General features: G+C 40.1%; 1 protein-coding gene across 1 annotated transcript in view; it reads left to right on the top strand.

Moving 5' to 3' along the window:
- Nucleotides 1-14,105, top strand: part of LanB2 (laminin subunit gamma-1) — a 332,757-nt gene that overhangs the window by 118,421 nt on the left and 200,231 nt on the right. The window lies entirely within an intron of this gene.

The following is a 14,105-nucleotide window of genomic DNA, read 5'->3' as shown; positions in this document are numbered from 1 at the left end:
TTATTTTGCGTAGATTGTTTTGCCGACCCTTTTTTTCTAGATTTTAGGAAGACATCTGTTCGCTGTGTCAATTACTCTATTCAAATCTAAAACTTCTCTGACTTCTTTCTCTTACTTATATCATTTTTGTTGCCTCTTTTACCTAGCCTACATTCATGGTTTTTGTCTCATTTTCAATTAATTCTTCTCCGGGGTTTGCTAATTCAAAAATTAATTACTTTTCCCATTGAGATACTATACGCCGTTTTTTTAGGTACATTTGTGAGCATCGTGTTCATGCCAGTCGTACACGCAGTTTTGTGTGGAAGTATTCGGCGTCATTCATAAATGGCATCACGCTCTTCTTTGGAAGATGTCTACTTTCCATCCCCCACATCCAATGTTACTCTACGCACATCTCCAGCTACATAATATCATGCAAGCCATCGGGAAGGTGGAAGTGAAAGCAAGAGGTGAAAATTACTTAGACTCTCGTTTCACGTAAGAGTCCAGGTTTTCTGCCCGTGAAAAGACGTTTAGTAAATTTTGTGGGTTCGGATGCACTTTTGAGGAGATTCCTGATTGGTAGGTGAATTATACCACTATACCTTTACATTAATTTCTTACAGACCTACTGTCATCTGAGCAGTGAGATGGAATCATCAAGAACGCTGAATGGTAGATATACGTTACACTACAATGCAACAATTTCAGAGTGTAAAAATCATTCGCCTTGACCGGGATTTGAACCCGGATCCCTCAATTTCCGGTCGGGTGCTTTAGCCAGTTTAGCCATTGAGTCGTCCTCTTAAACTCTGAAATTTTGAAACTCGACCGGACATTGAGGGATCCGGGTTCGAATCCCGGTCAAGGGGAATAATTTTTACTCTCTGAAATTGATGCATTGAAATGCGCATTAGCTGATGACTCCGTTAAAAGTTACTGTTGCGTCATCTCCCTCAATTTCTTTGGTACATTACACTACAACATCACAACAATTTTATTACAAAGTACTTTTATTTTAAATATTTACATATTAAAAAAGGTTTGTTTTATCAGGTTTCTGAAGATGTGGCAGCGCAACGAAACTGGTGGTAATTAACAACATTATTCTAAAAATATGCATAGCTCCGTCATTTGGTGATAGCTTTTAAGCAAAGACAAGTTTGCATGGGACATCAAGTTTTTGCCATAATTTTGCGGGAGCTTCTTACCCCGGCTTGTCGGTTAGAATCGAATTCGCTCGATTCTCCAATTGTGGGCTCTCCGCTATTCGGTGACTAGTTGACCTAGCTCGAGGGATTTTCACACGGTAACATTAAGCGGAAGATAATGAGAAATAAAACAAGATAATCGCTTGGTAAATACGTCTTAATGATTTTTTACGTGCGTTCAAAAATAACGAAATCAGCGTCAGGGTCAATTATTCTGACAAAATTTAAAAGCCAGTGAGTTCTTTGTTCATTATCGTACATGCCATGACGTAACGGATAGCCAAACTTCCCATACCACGAAGCGTCACTAAGAGCCTAAATCCTCCTCCCCCAAGAGAGTGATGCTATTTGTGGACGGCGCCAGTTTAAGATCGATTGCCCAAACGGATCAAAGGTCACATACTTGACGAAGGGTCCGAAGATAAGGCTGCAGCAGTTCAATCTCAGAATTTTGCTTAGTATATGACTGTTATGTAAATCAATAAAGAGGAAAGCATTCCTTAGCAATAAATGGGAATGAATATGTCGTTAACCCTTGAAGTATGTCCATTTCAAAACTCCTATTCAAAGACCATTCACCTATCTCCCTCGCCTGCAAGTCCCAGAAGTAAATCTACCCGCTTACGCAGCACCCATATGGGCATTTTACGGCTAGAAAAATATCAAGACGTACAAAGTATACTGCCGAATAAAAGCATTCGTTTCCTGGTTTGTCCGGAATGCTGTCAAATAGGTGCCGCCGTAACAGGCAAATCTAAATATTATTAGAAATAAAATCAGACTCAGTAATCTAGAGGTAATCCAGATGCGTGAAACGCACGCAGTCATTTGGAGAAATAATTAGATAGTGGTTATATTATCAATCAGGCGAAATGATTGCGAATGTACCTGGAAGATACCACTTGATGGTGATGTGAGTTTGGGATGTGGTGGTAAACGAAGTGAGAGAGGAAGGGAGGTAGGAGAGTACGGTTTGGAAGAAAGGAGTGACCGCGCAAAGAAAAATATTAATTTTTGTACGAGAAATAGCTGAATTACGAATAATACCGGCTTTTAAGATCACAAGAGACGTATTTACATTTGAAAAATGGCAGAAAATAGAGAGAGATATCAGTTAGATGATATTATGGTTAGCTATACATAGTTCTACGATAGCGTGATCAACCCACACATGGAGCAAGTGTGAATTCCGACCATAATTTGCTACCATGAAGTATAATGTTAAATTTAAGGGGATGAGGAAGGAAAAGAGTAGCAGAAAATGGAATATGGAACACTTAGCAGGGGCTAAAAGGGATGTGTACCAGGACCGGAGACTCTTCGGCTTCGAAGACGACAAAATGTGGGGGATTGAAATTATGTTACTTCATTGATGACAAATGAATTTTCCTTTGTGGTTGAAATAATCATCGCGTGACATTTCATTTCTGCAAGTTAAAATTTTCCAGCGGCTATTTTTTAATCTTTATTCTCCTCAAATAGCGTTAGTTATCGTATTAAATGTGCATGCATAAGGGATCTGATAGTTTTTCGGAGATACTGGATATATTATTTCGGAAATACTGGACATTTGCAATATAACAGGGAAAGGGAGACACTATGCGAGACGTAGAAAATAATAAAACAATGCAGCAGCGTGGAATGAATTTTACATGAAAATTGATTAATCAACTTGTGAGGGAAAGAAAGATCACATTTGTCAAAATAATAAAACTGAAAACTCATAAAACATACGCCTAAGTTCCCTTTTTTAACAGATCTGTTGTTGATTTGAACCGGCCACCTACATTTGTGTATTCTTTGAACTCTTCCTAATGTATTTAACCGCGGATAAAATGCAGCCATTACATCTTAATTCTGCTGGCCGTTTTTATACAGGTTCTGCTCCAAAAATAGGTAGAGTAGATCTGGGAAAAAAATTAACTGAAGATCAAAGTACATGTTATAAATATTCTTCAACACAGCACCCCTGTGAATCGACACACCGGTGCTCGGCACCTCGTCACGGCCTCTTTCAGGCCGTGACGAGGTGCCGAGCCGAGGTTTTTTGTTATTCAGCTTTCCAAAATGGTAGCCTTACAAGCTCCTTTTTGTTCTTGGGAGCCAAACAAAGTCTGATGATGGCACTTCAGGGCTGTAGGTCACTTTCAAACCGGTTTAAGAGATCACACGAGATTTTCACATGATCAGCTTTCTGATCATCCGACAGGACCTTGGGGACCACCCTGGCACAAAACTTTCTCATGGCTCACAAGATTCAGTAAGAATTCGATGCACTGCGGTTACGGTACATTTCACTCTTCTGCTAACATTCTGACACTCAGGCGTCGATCAAAATTGAACATTCTCTCACTTTTTGCACAATTTCGTCGTACTGTGTCATAGGCGGACGTCCAGAGCTTTATATAGGGAAGGAAAATGTTATTTTCATATAAAATCATCGTCAACCTATTCGGAGCATCTAGTGCCAGCAGAAAACTATTAATTTGGGCATTTCTTCATCTCCTGAACCCGATTTTCAGAGCTTAACATAAAATGTTATCGCGTAGCATTGCTCTATGGAACGTAAATCGTCATGAATTCGTGAAGCGATCCTCGAACAGAGGTCTAGTCTAATGCGATCCACACACACTGCAACGGCCCGCAGACAACTGACGCGGATAGCGTTGCAGTGCCCCAAGACATCCCACCACATTCCCATCACAAATCGTCCCACCCTAGTCGTCCGCGTTGGTGGGAAAAATCACTCAACTCATTTTTGCATTTTAATTATATTTTTTTTGCGGGAAGAGGATGTTTTTGTGCACACTTTTACATGGTGACACTCAAGAAAGTGTTATTTTTCATAAAAAGGCGGTAAAAATTTAATTCAAGATAAACGCAATCAGGAGTAATGTAAAAATCATTAGAATTTTGTAGGTAATTTAAATTATTAACCCCACATGAAAATATATCAGTACATAAAAGTTGATGGATAATATTATCACATGCTGAGCGACTGGTTGATTCAACGTTTTCTGTACGACGATATTTCTTTCATTTTCCCTCATACACCACTATATTACTTATTGAAATGTAATGAAATTGACTGTAATTCCACACACTTTATTTAAAAACACGACCCAGGTTTCGACGTTGAACGTCATCATCAGGTGGTCCTCATAGAAGCACGCTGGCTATATATACCTTCTGATCATAGGAGTCCCTCTCTGACCAACCCCCCCCTCCTATGATCAGAAGGTATATATAGCCAGCGTGCTTCTATGAGGACCACCTGATGATGACGTTCAACGTCGAAACCTGGGTCGTGTTTTTAAATAAAGTGTGTGGAATTACAAAGTCAATTTCATTACATTTCAATATGTTATGCAAATTCCACAAAGTTACGCCTGAGACAACAAACTATATTACTTGTCTTCCTGCTCTTCATTGAACAGGTAAATAATAATAAATAAACAAAGCCTTGCTCCGAAGGATCACAAATCTATGCTCCATATTGTAAACGCTGTCTAACTAAAGCGCGAAATAACACATCTTGTTTACATTCTCATCGGATTTTCCCAAAACACTCCCATGAAGTCAAATTTTTAAGAGTCGAGTGGGACCCTCTTCTTCCTCGACCCACTCATGTCTTCTCCCTCCCTCCATATTCCTTCTTGGCCGTCCTTGGTCATTTGTCCTTATTAGTGGGACGCCGGTCGCGTCGAGGTATGCACGTGACGACTGCGAATGAGAGGCCTTCACCGTGGACTTGGGCTCCTGGTGAAGGTCGTGGCGGATGAGGGTGGTGAGGACGGTGGTCGCCTTTGGTGAGTGACATGCGATGATACTTCGATGCCTCGTCGGAGATGTGCGCGCGATGACCGTGCGGTACGTCTCGCACACCGCGGCTTTTAAACCGCGTTCGGATATGCCATTCGGGTGCCGGAACACTACCCTCGAAGCGAGCAATTCCATTGGAATGGGGCTTCGGATTCGTTTAGACGTCTATCGGCCTCAGAATAAAAAAGGCAACTGGCCCGTTGGCGCCGTAAATAAAGTGAGGCAATTAGCGTATATTTTCGCGACGCCATATTCGAATTAATAGCATCAGCAACAAAGAATGCTCTCACTCTTTAGCTTCTCAAATTGACAAAAAAATACAACATATTAGGCAAAACTTCCACGTGAGCGTAAAAAGATTTATTTTTTTAAAGACCAAGCGCGACCCTTTGGGTTCTTTTCTGTGACGGTATTCTTTTCATGTGTGAACTCAATGGCTATCTTCGGGTAATATCGTATTCAAAATCCGTACTCCCTTTGCTCGTCGAATATTCTATTAGCTTGGGCGCTCAAAGGAACATGCCTGACTCCCAATGTCTAAATGAATTTGAAGGTATCTCAGAAGTTATACTAGGATGCTAGAATAATAGTCATATTTATCCTTGACTGTGTAACCCTATTTCGAGTACCGAGTTAACAAAGATATAAGGTGCGTATCTATGAGATTTTTATCGATATCCTAAACATACTAAGTATGCATGTATTAACTCATATTTGTGCATGTATGGCTGGTGCCCTGACACCACCCGCCACACGCCCTTGCGCCGGTATTGCGTTGATGGAAACGTGTATTTATTAGAACGATAACCCTAATACTGCAACTGTATGGCACTCAAGTTGTTGGTACGATAAACTACATCATTGGGTAAATAATTTCACTTTGGGGACCTTTTTCCATTCCATCTAAGAACTTGATTAGTTTAAATTTATTTTGTTGGTATGGTAAAACTTTGTACCAATAAATATTTCCATGGATCGGTTTCAATAAATTTCTCTTTTTGAACAACACGGGGAGACACAAAATTCATATTCAACTCGTCTTGTTGATATTATACCGAACACATTAACCGTTTTCGCAGCAACGGTCATCATTCTTGTGTCTCCAAGCCATTGGTGTCGCCCCTGGCTTTGACACAAGAATGAGAGCATGGCATCTCCGACTGAAACTTGTTATCCAAATAAGTGAGAGAAACAGACGTGACATTAACGAGATTTGTGCGATTCGAATGCTATGCTGTATATAAATAATTATTATTAGGTAATCTACCAGTTAAAGTAGACCGACACAAGTAACAAATAAATAGTTTCTGACTCCTAACAAAACATCCTACTCCACAACAAGTCCCTCTTTATCTCTGTGTACTATATAAAGAATATAAGTGTTAATTCCATGTCTTTCAATTTCTTAAAGGAGCTATTTCGTCACTTTCACTGTTCAGTCGTTCTTATGCTCAATCGTTCCAACGCGCCGCGGTGACGAAATACGAGTGAAACCCAAAATGAGCGGAGTTTGCCTCGCGTGAACAACCTCCCGCAGACGAGGCGACGCCAATAAGAGAAAGAAACTCTCCCACGCAGGTATTCCTTTCGCTCCGTCTTCTGAGGGCGGTGGGGAGGGATGGATGGGATCGGCGTGGCACGCTATGAAGAGAAGACGATCCCGATATTAAAGTTGCAGGAATTCCCGTGATCCGAGAGGCCCATTACGAGTGAAATGCGTGCAAAAAACAGTGGACCGCCTATCCCCTCCTGCGTGGACAGGTTCCATGGAATGCCGTCCCGCGGTCAATCCCCGCGGGCGCGCGGAATTGTCAATGTCCCGCCGGCGGCGTCCCAGCTGGTCGGGTCGGGCCCTCAGCCCCGCGGACGGACGCGTTCCGCACGTGAAGTGCGTCGCGAATCGTAGAAATGAAGCCATCGGACGGCAATTTGGACTCCATAGATTGCCTACCTATCCGTTCGGCATTGCTTTCTCTCGGCCGAGACGAATTGCAGTCTTCAACCAGCGGATTGGTTTGGTGGGCGGTTGCGGATACTGGGGATAGGTAACGCCGCTCCATGAAGGAAGGAAGGGTTAGTAAAACTTTGGTGTAGACACTGATTTACTTCTAAATGTTCCAGGTTAAATATGTGCACGAATGCAAATCATAACTCTTTTTCCATATTATAATTTTGCTAGGACTTTATGGTGAGAGTAATATTTGCGAAAATCTCTTTGCTCTTATCGGTTTGTGTTCTTCTGTGTGAGTATTCAAAATTACTATAAAATTGAAATTATATTAATTCCCAGCATTGAATGATGTTTAAACCATTTCTTCTCTTTCCCTCACTTCCAAACATAAATTACTTAGAGGTACTTCTTAGGTACCTAGGGAGTAATCAGAAAGCAATTAAAGTACATTATGTGCAACTTTAATTGGTGTTAAAATGCAGCGTCATAACCCCCATCACCTTAACCCGGAAAATATCCTGTGCGATCTTCTTTTGATTAGACGGGAATAGGGAATTCTAGGATCTATCGCGTCACTTATTAATCTATGTAACTTTTCAACCATACCTTTACAGCAAATATTCAAAGGAATAATAATGGCTATACTGATTAACTAATGAAGAGATTCTATGAAGAATAGGAAGTGAAAGCATTTTAATGAGGAACATTTTTAGGCACGACCATCTGATGAAGGCAGCTGACGAGACAAATGTTAGCAGGAAGAACCAAATACTATGGAAGCCAGATGGTATGCCTTCGAAGAAAAAATTAAGGCAAACTTCAAAAAGAAGAAACATATAGGCATGAAGATGTTATCCAATAGAAGAATGAAATAGGAGAGTAGATCAAATAGATGTTTATGAATGATGATGTTGCCTGCGTACAGATAGTTACATATCTTTTTAAAATGGATAGGCTACTGTAACGGTTCCTTATAGGTTTTTTATTTGAAACCAACAGCAACACGTAATGAATACCACTTAGCAACTGAGGTATTTCATGGTACGATTATAAACTCGTCGATTAATGGTGCGTTTTGAACCGCGGGAATGTTTTATTCAAAGCCTGGTGGCTAGAACGACGGTCGGGGATATGCGATCCAGGGGCAAAGGACGGAGGGGGAGGGGAGATCATTTTTGTGACGATTCGCAAGGAAGCGGTGCTATTACTACTCTGTTTTTATTCTAGGAATAGCGAAAGGCTTTTCTTAGATGCACCAAAGGTGTGTTTGCTTAATCTGAACCTATCGCCATAACACCTTCTCTCACCTCGATTGGACTGCAAAATTTAGCTACTTAATTAGTTAGTAATTGTTTGAATGTGTTATAAAGATTCTCTCACGTAATTCTAGTAATTTTACCTATAATTTTTACCGGGGATTCTTTCAAAATTTTACATAAACAACCGAGTTGGATTCCGTATATACCCCATTGATTTGCATCATTGAGGAGTAAAAATTATTCCGGAAATATTACTGAATCGGTGAGTTGACCTTGAAGTTTCACGAAAAAAATCCCCAGAAATAATATCTTTAAAGAATGGCTTCTTTTTGGAACACATTCGGACTTGAAATTTTCACACTCATGGTTAAGGTTACAAGCTCATTTTCTTTCTTTTCTCTCATTTCCCTTCCAAAGTCTCTCTGAGGAGGTTTTTATTACCATTATGTCACAATTGTTTATTTATTTTTTTATTTTGCATAAGTCCTAAAACAGCACTTCGACCTTTACATTGGACTTTGAACATTGATATAACAATTTGACAATTACATACACCCAAACCAAAATTTTCCTTTATCTGAGGACGCCTAGAAACGCAATCACCACTATTGATATTGGCAACCCTTTTAGGTCCGAATCAGATCCCAGTACGCTCACTTGCCACGTCAAGTTACCCATCAAAAGTACCGCTGGATATGTGAGGAAGAGTTAACCGCGTCACAACGTTCGATGGATACGGATACCTTTAAATGACTATTTTCAGCACCTGTACTAAGGCCGCAATCAGTTGAGGTATTCACTCATCACGGATACGTTTCATAGAAGGGATGCACTTCAAGAATGAAAAGTATTTGATTTTATTTTGCTTAACCGATATTTAAAAAAGAAAAATGAAGTGTGGGAATCGCTGGAGGAAAGCGTGTTGCAAGGCGAGGGAAAAGCGATATCGTATTATAGCCTGGTTGAACCTTTACCCGTCAAGAATTGTTAACTTAAACCTGTTTCATGTGGTAAAATATGACAATAACGATGAATGAGTGAAATAAATTAGAGGATAATATCTTTTTCTGAAATACAAGGTCCTGTAACTTTTGGTTTAAATAATGGGATTCTTTATTAATACCCTTAGAGAGAGTTTGACTGATAACCGGAGTTTCACTCTCCCTCGAAAAACCCGCTACAAAAATCCAAACTTTGTGATTCTCTGGATACCAAGTGTTCCTGGGAAAACGCAGGCAGGTGGCAAGTAAACGACCTCCTTTCCCGTCTTCTGGACGCGTGAATTTCAAGAATCGAAGGCCTCAGTACTTGGTGAAGCCTACATTAGTCCAACATTCGGGTATCGGTATTCCTTTGGTGGAGGTATATGTGTAGGTATCATGTGCAAATTCAACATTCTTGTGATGAGTTAATGGAGGTTCAGAGAGTGATGCAAATAGACAACTTTATCATCATTCCTCTCTGAGTCTACTGATGGTGGTTTTCAGTGGGGTCGAACGATGCCCGAGGTCTGGCGGGGAAAGCTTGGGGAGAAATCCAAGGTGGGTATTGTTCACCCACTCTTGACGTGAAGGACCAATGAGTCCGTAGTTCATCCTTACCACCGGAGCGGTTCTCCGCACAGAAGGGAGACACCTGTGAAAAAATTATCGCAGGTGGGATTTGAACCTGGAATTTCGGGATGGGAGGCATTCCCGCAATGGTCACCCCACGTATCCATTACCGAAAACCCCGGTGAGAAGATACGCCCGCTCCCAAGAGGGGAGATATTTCAGCCGGAGTCCGTTTTCATTAGTTTTCTCCTGTTAATTTCATTAACCCCTAAACGACGAATTCGGCTTCAAATGAGTGGTTGTTTGGGCAAGTTTGGCGACTGGTTCATAGAAATGCCACGCCACACTCTCCGGCCAACATCACCGTTGTTAGCTATGGATGCTCAACCAACTTCAAAGCACGTTAACGGATGGATATTTAAGTATTTTTGGTAACAAAGAGCTCCAAATGAAAATAAATAAATGTATTTTTGAATCACAGTTTATCTGGATATTATTATCTGAAATCGGAAGCAGGCATTTTTAGTAGCAATTATTCCGAAAGAATTTTTTACATTGTCTAGAATGATGTGTCATTTTTACCCTGGGTTTTAGCCTGAGGAAGACATTTATTATTAATTAAATTAAACATACATCGTATTTACTCGCACGAATTTATTATTTCTCAGCCGTGGTATCAAAATTACAACACCATTATCCATAGTTGCCAAATCATTGAACCTTGACAATGGGACTGAAATTTAGAAGTCGTGATTGAGAAATGTTAAATTCCCGTGGAAAATTAGCGTTTTTTCAATTCAATTAACAGTATTCATTTGAGGTATTTTAAAAGATATCAGCCGCCAAATATCATATATATTGAGGGATGTGTTCGTCAAACTGTTGTGGATGGTGCTAAACGTCCTTCGGCTTCATCTACAGTTTCAATCTTATACATTCACGGTAATTAGTGGTATCGACAATGTTTTAAGTCAATTAACACGTCCATAAATCTACCAAAAACATTTGTGAAGAGTTAAAGTATACACAGTGTGAAGGGGGGGGGAAATCTCTCGATATTTTCTTCTACACGAATGGAAATAGCACCTTCAGTCTCAGCGGCTTGCGGAGATGGGAACGCGGTTGCCCTCTCCGTCCGCCCCCCAGTCCATTAGTGTGGCTCCGTCAATGGGGGAGGAGAGAACACCCTCTCCTCAGCCTTAGGCCAACAACCAACCCCGCCTGCAACTCCCCCTCTTCTTAGGTGAAATCTCCCGCGGGGGGTAAAAATAAACGCCGAAACTCGAGCGTGCAAGCGCATCTCTCCGCGTCCCTCCTCGCTTCATCTCCAACTCCCTCCCTGGCGTTAGCACGGTGAGGGCTCCGGGAGGGAGGTGGGACTCGACGCTTCGGGAAGACGTCCCGCCTCCCGTTCCCTCTTCCTCCTCTCTCCCCGGTGACTCCCACACTCCGCCCGACTCCCACAACCCACTCGAGTCTCACCGATCGCCGGAAGCGGAGACGCGCCCGCGCGCGTCTGTTATGTGTTTGTGTGCGTGCGTGTGTGTGTGTGAAAGTGAGTTGAAGGCAGCATTCAGAAGAAGAAAATGGAGGAGGGAGGAGGAGAGGTGAGAGAAGACTGAAGGGAAGACTATGGAGGAGTCGGGGGAGAAAAAAAATGTATTTTGGAAGCTAACGGAACGACTGGTCATTTACATTTTTTATCATTATTATAACACGTGGGAAGTCTAAAACGAGCGTGTTAATCTAGTGTGCATAGCGATCGGTTGAAGATCCTAGGATCTTGAATACGGATCCCTCGGGATTATATGCCCTTGGACTAACCAATTTAAAACTCTATTCGGTAAAATTTTATGGTCATCATAAGTTTAAAAAGCCGGCGAGGTAGTTATAGGAAGGCTGACTTCTGGCACGGAGAAAAGAATTGTAACCCCCCCATCCTTTGTCATGAATTTGTAAATGCCATATGCCTTAAGGCTGAACTGAGGTCTACTCGCGTCGTCTATGAAAAGAACCGCCCATATTCATTCATGGGGATGAATTTTTAGATGGTCTATCGTGTCGAGGTAAATTTCGGATGATATCTGGAAATTGGTGCAAAGAATTTCTGACGAAACAGAAGCAACTTTTGATCCGTAATATTGTGTGATCTTCTATGCTATTTGGCATGGGTACTCTCAAAGATATCTATTCGCTTCGAGCGCTTTCCTTTTAGAGTAATTACCATTACACTTTCAGAAGGGGAGATAACATTTTCGTCTGTTTGGTATAAGGAGGGATTTTTTTCATCTGTAGCGACTCATCAAGGTACAGCATTGAAAGTGAAAATAAAATAGATTAAAACCGTACATATATTTCATTAATTCACCGACTGGTTTTTTAAGTAATACTTCACCAACTGCGAATTGTTACCTATAGCATATTTTTACATTTAATGGAATGTTTTCATGTTTCAATTTCTGGAGGAACATAAATGAATCAATGAGGTAAATTATTGAATAATTTGGAAAATAGAGGCATTTTTGTTTTATTTTAAGGCTATTGAAAATTTTATTCCATGATGCAGTCAGCGAACGGTGTAAAAATAGGCTTATTTAGAATTATCTTTGTGGAATGTTAAGTATATCGGCCACCGGAAGGTCAGTAGCCCCCAAGTATTATTCACTCCTTAAAATTTTCCTTTCTAGTGGAAAGATATGAGGGGCAGTCAAATGAAAACCGAACCCGTCATAACTCACAGTCCGCACGAAAGGTGGCAAGATTGTTGTAACGTACCGATACTGCCATTGCTGTGGTAGGAACAATGCACAGTGACAATTCACGGTCCATAACGGTCCAGTTAGATCCACGGTCACGTTGAAGCGGGTGTCCAGTTTACATTTGACAGCCCCTAGTGTAATAATGTGGATCAATTAGAACTTAGAGATTCCGTATAACTTTAGTTTCTCTCTCCGTTTTTGAAATTAAATTGCAAGGCACACTGTTATGGTACAAAAGGCACAAATTATGGTACACTGTTTGGGATATGACACGAGGGTGTCCATAGTCCCTCCTTGACAAATCGTCTGGCCGTCTTGCAGCATAATAATTTTTGCCCAACGGCTTGCCGAACTTCCGCTTATTTTGGGCAAGTTTTGTCACACAAGGGAATATATTATGTATGTATATTTATATTATACTATATATACATGTATATATACATGTTTATATATATATATATATATATATATATATATATATATATATATATATATATATATATATATACATTCAAACACGAAATACCGCCAAACGGCGAATAAATACTCATATATACAGAAACAGATATAAGGAAAAGGGATAGGAACACATATAAAGGACGATCTCAGGGTAAATTACGTTTCCTCGATAGCTCAAGTGGTTAAGAGCATCCGCCCGGCAAGTGGAAAGATCCGAGGTTCGAGTCCCGGTCAAGGAGTAATTTTTACTCTTGTGATCCGTTCGATTCCGCCTTCCCCACCTCTATTGTGTTCGTCCTTCATATGAGTTCCTATCCCTTTTCCTTATATCTGTTTCTGTATATATGAGTATATATATATATATATATATATATATATATATATATATATATATATATATATATATATATATATATATATAACGATTATACGGAAAAACTAATGCGAGCAGCAAATAATTGGGCGACACAATAGAACACAAATAGAATAGCAACATTTAAAAGGACACTCACACGGTATATATATATATATATATATATATATATATATATATATATATATATATATATATATATATATATATATATATATATATGTGGGTCGCGGTAGTCCAAGGGTTAGAGCGTTGGACTACTGACCGGAGGGTCCCGGGTTCGATTCCCGGGCAAGGCACTCTGAGCACCTACAGCTCCACCCAAGCTCTGTGATTTTCCCGGTACCAGATCTTCCAGGGAAACCATAACCGGCACAGGGAAAGGAACTAGCCCCCCTACCCTAATGTGAGAATTTTACACGCCGTTAGGCTTAGTACTGGGTGAACTCTACCCTGCCATCACCTACCAAACCGACCTTCGGGTTGATTACTGTGTTTATGGTATATATATATATATATATATATATATACCATATATATATATATATATATACCATATATATATATATATATATATATATATATATATATATATATATATATATATATATGTTTCTCTCTATATGTTTATATATATATAAAGTTTAATTATTTTTAAAGTTTATTCATATTTATATATATATACCAACATATAGAGAGAAACAGAGTGTCAGTGTAAATAGAAGGAATGGACAGG

The sequence above is a fragment of the Hetaerina americana genome, unplaced genomic scaffold (assembly GCF_022747635.1).
Source record: "Hetaerina americana unplaced genomic scaffold, ioHetAmer1.1.p SCAF_4, whole genome shotgun sequence".
NCBI lineage: Eukaryota > Metazoa > Arthropoda > Insecta > Odonata > Calopterygidae > Hetaerina > Hetaerina americana.
Note: the sequence above shows the minus strand (reverse complement) of the source record. Positions and strands in the feature narration are given on the sequence as shown.